Below are 6315 nucleotides of genomic sequence, written 5' to 3'. Positions count from 1 at the left end.
CTGATGGGGAGGTAGACCGTGGTCGGGCAAGGCAGGTGAGGGGCCACCCAGTCCCCCAGGCGCAGGCGGCTGGAGCCCATTGGCTGCGGCCGCAGGGCGGGAGGGAGGGCAGGGGCGGGGGCCGCCCGGGAGGAGCGCGGGGGAGGGGGCAGGAGGACGCGCTGGAGAGCTGGGCAGGGCGGGAGCGCGGCGCGGGGCGGGGAGCGGCGGGGCGCGCGCGGCGCGGGGTAGCCTCGCTTTGCCAGGGTCGCGGGCGGACGCGCGCCGCAGTCCCAGCCTCAGACGCGCCGGCTCAGAGGGCAGCTCAGGGACCGCCAGGCTGGGGCAGCCAGAGGCGACAGCTTCGTCTAGAACGAAGGACAGCTGCGCTCCGGGCTTCACGGCAGTAGCGCGGAGCTGAGCGGTGGGCGCGGCGCGAGAACGTGAGTACCTCTGTCAGCGTGAGGTGGTGACACTCGGTCCTGCTTGGGAGCGACAGCTGGGGCCGAGGGGGACCCTGCAGGCTGCTGCGTTGTCACTGGGACACCGGCCCCGGGTTGAGCCAAGGGCTCTACCGGGTGGCAGCGCCTGCGGCAGGGGCGAAGCGGGTCGCCGACTGCCTTCTTCCCTTCAGGGCCCCGGACACTGCTTCGGGGGGCGAACAGGAGGAGGAGGAGGACCGGCGTCCGAGAGAAGGCACAGCTGAAATACAGCCCCAGCTCCGGCACCCGCCACCTCCTCCAGCCTGTAGCCAACTTCTGCATCCGCACCCGCGTCCCACGCTTTCCGGGAAGCCCTGCTTGGAGGTCTCCCTGTGGGCAGCTGGGCATGAACCGGCTACAGGGGCCCGGCACCGAGGCTTTCCGGGCGCGGGCTGTCACACCACAGAGCCAGTGGGCCAGGAGCGCAGGGGCCGGGCCATCACTGGGGTGTCTGTGTTCCAGTCTCTACGGACACATCTGGGCGTGGGCTTTGTTCGGATGTGCTCACACCTGCGCGGATCACCGAGTTCGGGGGTGGGGAGGCGAGGCCGACTTTGCGCCCCCCCCCCCCCCCACTCTCTGGCTGTCCTGGAGAGGACTCGGGGAATCACGGGTTACAGGAAAGACGCCAAGGACAGTGGGGTGGAGGCTCTTGCGGGTGGCTTTGTTGGTCCTACAGGTGCGGGTCCCGGAGGTCCCAGGGCTCCGCCCAGCCTCGGAGGGCTTGCCGGGCTTGGAGCTGACTGGAAAGATCCCCTTCCCTGCCCAGGCTCCGCGTCGCCCTAGTTTGCTGTGTTGAGCCAGGAGTGATTACCCGCCCCGGAGCATCCCTCTCTCGGCGAGCGCCATCTGCGCCGGGCGCCGCCCCCGGCCCCCTCTTCTCAGTGCGGGTGGGCGCCGCAGCCTCCTGGTCCCCGGCGGTTCGCCGGCTCAGCCACTCCCGGCCCGCATCTGTCAGAGCGCAGAGGAGAACCGGGGTGTCGCGGAGGCTGAGCCAGGGAGTTGTCTTTTCTTCCGGAGTGGTGTACTCAGGACGACAGGGTCTAGGGGAGGGACCCCTGGGCCCAGGAGCTGGGTAAGCAGGCCGCGTCCCTCCCACGGAGTCGCCTGGCCCCGGGCCCACGGCTGTGTCTTCCGTCTTGCGCGCGGTTGAAGCGGCCCCTGCGCAGCGGCTGGCAGTGAGGGCGGGCGCAGAGCGGTGGTATCTCTTTCCCACCCCGCCTCTCTCCCGGCTTTTCGCACCAACAGCTCCAGCCCGCGGCTACACCTGCTGTAGAACGGTCCTGAGAGGAAGGGGAGCGTTCTCTTCCTTTCCCAGTGCCAGATGGCTAAGGCTCAGAGGCGCTGATCTGCGTGGCTGGGCCTTTCCTCGCCCCAGGCTCTCCCAGGAGGAGACCCAGCCAAGGGTAAGGGGTTAGGAGGCCTTGGTTCTGCACCAGGAGCTCCCCCTGGAGTGGTCCTGGGAAGGAACCCTGAGTAGCCACTGAAAGCAAACCTAGGAGGCTGGGCTACTTAGGTTGGGACTGTTTCATGCTAACTGCCCTGCTCTTAAAATATTGTAATAATGGCTCATGAGCGAATGTGACCTTCCACTGTGCTGAAATAGCGTCAGACCGCTGGATGCTTTCTACTTTAATAGTAATGATAGACAACTGGTTTATGAGCTTTAGATGTGCCGGGCTCCATGCATGCTACATGTATCCCATTTAATTCACACAACCACATTTAAAAAATTAGGAGACAGAGGCTTAAGGAAGGTCAAGTAACTTTCTCAAGGCCACACAGCTGGGAAGTAGGGGAGCAGGATTAGCGTTTTGCCTCTGCTTTAGCATCCAAGACTGTGAAAATGAAAATGCGGCCTTTGGGAGGCTTCTCATCAGTTTAGGGGAAGCCTAAAGCTACCGAGTATTCAAAACCAGGGGTATATGTTACAAGCTCATCTAACACAGGCCTCTGCAGACAATATCACAATTCATAATCATATTGTGGGATAGCCTTTTATTCCCCTGTAATTCCTTTACATGTTCTATTATTCCTGGTAGGTTTTTTTTTTTTTTTTGCAGTTTTTGGCCAGGGCAAGGTTTGAACCCACCACCCTCAGTATATCCACCCTCAGTATATGGGGCTGGGGCTCTACCCACTGAGCCACAGGCACCACCCCATTCCTGTTAGTTTTTAAGTATGGAGTTGTTAACCCAGAGTCCAACTCATTGGTCACTGAACTTTTCTTACTAACCAGAGCCCCTGTGAATACAGAGAGAACTTGGCATGTCATTTTTTTTTTTTTTTTTTTTTTGAGACAGAGCCTCAAGGATAGAGTCGCTGTCGCCATGGATAGAGTGCTCTGGCATCACAGCTCACAGCAACCTCCAACTCCTGGGCTCAAGCTATTCTCCCGCCTCCACCTCCCAAGTAGCTGGGACCGCAGGCGCCCATCACAACGCCCAGCTATTTTTTGTTTGTAGCAGTCATTGTTGTTTGGCAGGCCAAGCTGAATTTGAACTTGCCAGCTGAGGTATATGTGGCTGGTGCCTTAGCTGCTTGAGCCACAGGCCCCAAGCTGGCATGTCATATTTTTAAGAAAAAAAATTTTTTTAATAAAGAAAAAACACCCTTGGCTCCACACCTGTAGCACAGTGGTTATGGCACCAGCCACATACACTGAAGTTGCAGGGTTCGAACCTGGCCAGGGCCTGCTAACCAAAAATGACAATTGCAACAAAAAATAGCCGGGCGTTGTGGCAGGTGCCTGTAGTCCCAGGTACTTGGGAGGCTGAGGCAAGACAATCACTTGAGTTCAAGAGTTTGAGGTTGCTATGAGCTGTGATACTACAACACTACTCAGGTCGACATAGTGAAACTCTGTCTCAAAAAAAAAAAAAAGAAAAGAAAGAAAGAAAAGGCACCCAGCTCTGAGTGTCTCTTGTAAACTGTTTTGACTGCATAGGAGTTACCCCTCAAATAGGATGGTGAGTTTGGATAGGACCCTACTATCCAATCTTAGGAAAGCATTCAGTATCCTAAGCATACAGTATCCTAAATAAATACATGGTACATTTATAAGAATGCTCCTATCCAATCTTAGGAAAGCATTCAGTATCCTAAGCATACAGTATCCTAAATAAATACATGGTACATTTATAAGAATGCTCCATGTTACCCAGTAAAAATGAAGAATTTCAATGAAAATGAAATCAGCTATTTCTTGAATAGCTTTTAGAATTATTATAATTAACTGATCAATTGAAAAAATGGATTCATTTTGCATTTGTAATATTACTGACTCATGGTTTCCATGGTTTTCTTTCAACCTTTCTATTTTATTGCAGAAAAGTTCCTAAACTTTTCACATAACCAGTTGCACTTCAAAACCAATACAGAGGGGGCTCAGGAAGGTCCCCTAGCCTTTTGATACATGGTAGCAATGTGGTCTTTGGCCTGGAAGCCACTGCCCTTACACCACATCATTTTTTAAAAAATTTCAGATTGATATGTACAAACAATTATGTTACAATGTTTGCATTCCTTAGGTAAAATCCCTGTTGTAGTTGTGTCCCACACCCAGGAGATGTGCCATATACTCCTACATTGTTTCCATTAGGTGGGAGCACACCAACCCCCCTCCCTACTTTCTCCCCTCCCCCCAACTTGAATTAAATTGAGTTTTTCTCTTGACCACATCATTTTTTGTTACTGCTGCAGTAACAGTACATGGAAAGAAAGTCATTTTTGTAAATGGTACTTCCTGTGAGGCCAATGCAACAATGTGAGTGCTTCAGAAGCATGAGAGGGCCCTAAGAATGGATACATCTGGTCTGTAAAAATTTCAAGAATCATTTCAAATAAAACTTTTCTAAAAGTATAGTTTTCCTTGTGTAATCAATTGAATATAAATATACTCTGCAGATAATATATTGTGTACTCCACAGGAAGTTTTTCTGGTACTTCATTCGTTAATACATACTTACTCAGACAGGGTCTCCTGTTGTAGGCATTAGGGATACAGTGGTGAGCAAAACAGTTTCTGCCCTTAGGCAGATTTATTCTGATTTTATCATCTATGGCTGCATACTTCCCCACACAGAGTATTTCCACATGTTGTAGATGAACAGCTTTATGAACTTGTGGGAAGTTTACATACTGATGGAACTAGGGGAAGGATCAGAAACAGTGTGATGCATGTCCGAGAGAGCCCTCTGGTGGCTCCTACCAGTCATTACTGACACCAAAGGGTAACCCCTGAGACAACAGGCTTTTCCCTGACATTCTCACCCTATACCAGCAGCCTTTGCATTCTCACCCCTATTTTCAAAGAACGATTTCCATTTAAGAAGCACAACAATCCTTAGAGAATTTAACTGGAATATCGGGCTCCTAATGTGCTCTGTTATCAGAAGTTTTGTGTATTTGGATCCAGTGACTGATTTAGGTTGGTCTTCACCTGCTGAGATGGTGGTGCAGAAGAAGTGATTTGAAAATGATTAAAAAGTGCAAAATACATCTACATATTCTTTTCATTGCTTCTCCGTGTGAAGGAGTCCTGAACCTCCTGGCAGATGAGGATAGAGGAGAGACCTAGATGCTAGGGGCAATAGTCCAGTAGCTTTTTTATTTAACCCTTTGTCTGCCTCAGCAATGAAACACTTCTTTGGTTTAAAAAAGAAGCCTCCATTGGCGTCAGAGGCTGAAGTTTCTTCCCCTCTCCCCAGATATATTGAGATATAATTTACAAATTAAAAATACATATTTAAGGCTCGGTGCCTGTAGCCCAAGGAGTAGGGTGCCAGCCCCATATACCAGAGGTGGTGGGTTCAAACCCAGCCCCGGCCAAAAAAAAAAAAAAAAAACCGCCAAAAAAATATATATATACTGGCATAAAAATACATATTTAAGACACATTATGTGATGCTTTGATATATGTATACATTGTGAAACTAACATTTCCATCGCCTCACACAGTTACCTTTTGTGTGTGGTCAGAACATTCAAGATTTACTATCTTAGCAAATTTCAAGGACACAATATGCTATTTTTAAAGGTAGTCACCATGCTGTACCTTAGACGTCCAGAATGTATTCATCCTGCCTAACTGAAGCTTTGTACCCTTTGACTGACATTTCCTCATTTCCTCCCTGTCCCCAGCCCTTGGCCATACCCTTCTATTTTCTGCTTCCATGAGTTTGCCTAAAATTTCCGAAAACAGAAAAATGCATCCAAATGAACTGATGGATGTTTATTTCCCATCTCAAAATGTGCAGGAGAGGGCAACATGAGGGAGGACGGTATGGGAATAGCTCTGCCTCCAGCTTTAGCAACCCTAAGTCCTTCATTATTGGGTTGCCTTAAATGAGGAAGCACATCTTTATTTAAAACGTGACATTCTTGCTAAGGTACTCATTAAAATATAATACATAACATAAGATATACCATTTTAATCATTTCGTAGTATTTAGTTCAGTGGCATTAAGTACATTTACATTGTGTGCAACCATCGCCACCATCTATCTCCAGAAAGTTTTCATTTTCCCAAGCTGAAACTCTGTACCCACTGGACAATAATTCCTACCTCCTCAGCCCCCTGCCCCGGCAGCCACCATTCTACTTTTCTCTCTATGAATTTGACCACACTAAGTACCTCATCTGAATAGAATCATACAGTATTTATCTTTCACTGGCTGGCTTATTTCACTTAACAAAATGTCTTCGTGATTCATGTATGTATCAGAATTTCCTTTGTTTTTAAAGCTGCATAATATTTCATTGTGTGTATGTGCCACACTTTCCTTATCCATTCATCTGTCACGTACACTTGGGTTACTTTCACCTTTGGGCTTTTGTGAATGATACTGCTGTG

The 6315-nt window shown here is 49.7% G+C and overlaps 1 protein-coding gene across 12 annotated transcripts in view; it reads left to right on the top strand.

Moving 5' to 3' along the window:
• The first annotated feature begins 227 nt into the window (after positions 1-227).
• NRCAM (neuronal cell adhesion molecule) overlaps positions 228-6315 on the top strand; it is a 324369-nt gene continuing 318281 nt past the window's right edge. For all 12 annotated transcript variants that reach the window (XM_053608905.1, XM_053608904.1, XM_053608901.1 and 9 more), the window contains exon 1: positions 228-422. The gene's annotated coding sequence lies outside the window, so the exon portion shown is untranslated. The remainder of the gene's footprint in view (positions 423-6315) is intronic.

This window comes from Nycticebus coucang, chromosome 11 (genome assembly GCF_027406575.1).
Source record: "Nycticebus coucang isolate mNycCou1 chromosome 11, mNycCou1.pri, whole genome shotgun sequence".
Lineage (NCBI taxonomy): Eukaryota > Metazoa > Chordata > Mammalia > Primates > Lorisidae > Nycticebus > Nycticebus coucang.
Note: the sequence above shows the minus strand (reverse complement) of the source record. Positions and strands in the feature narration are given on the sequence as shown.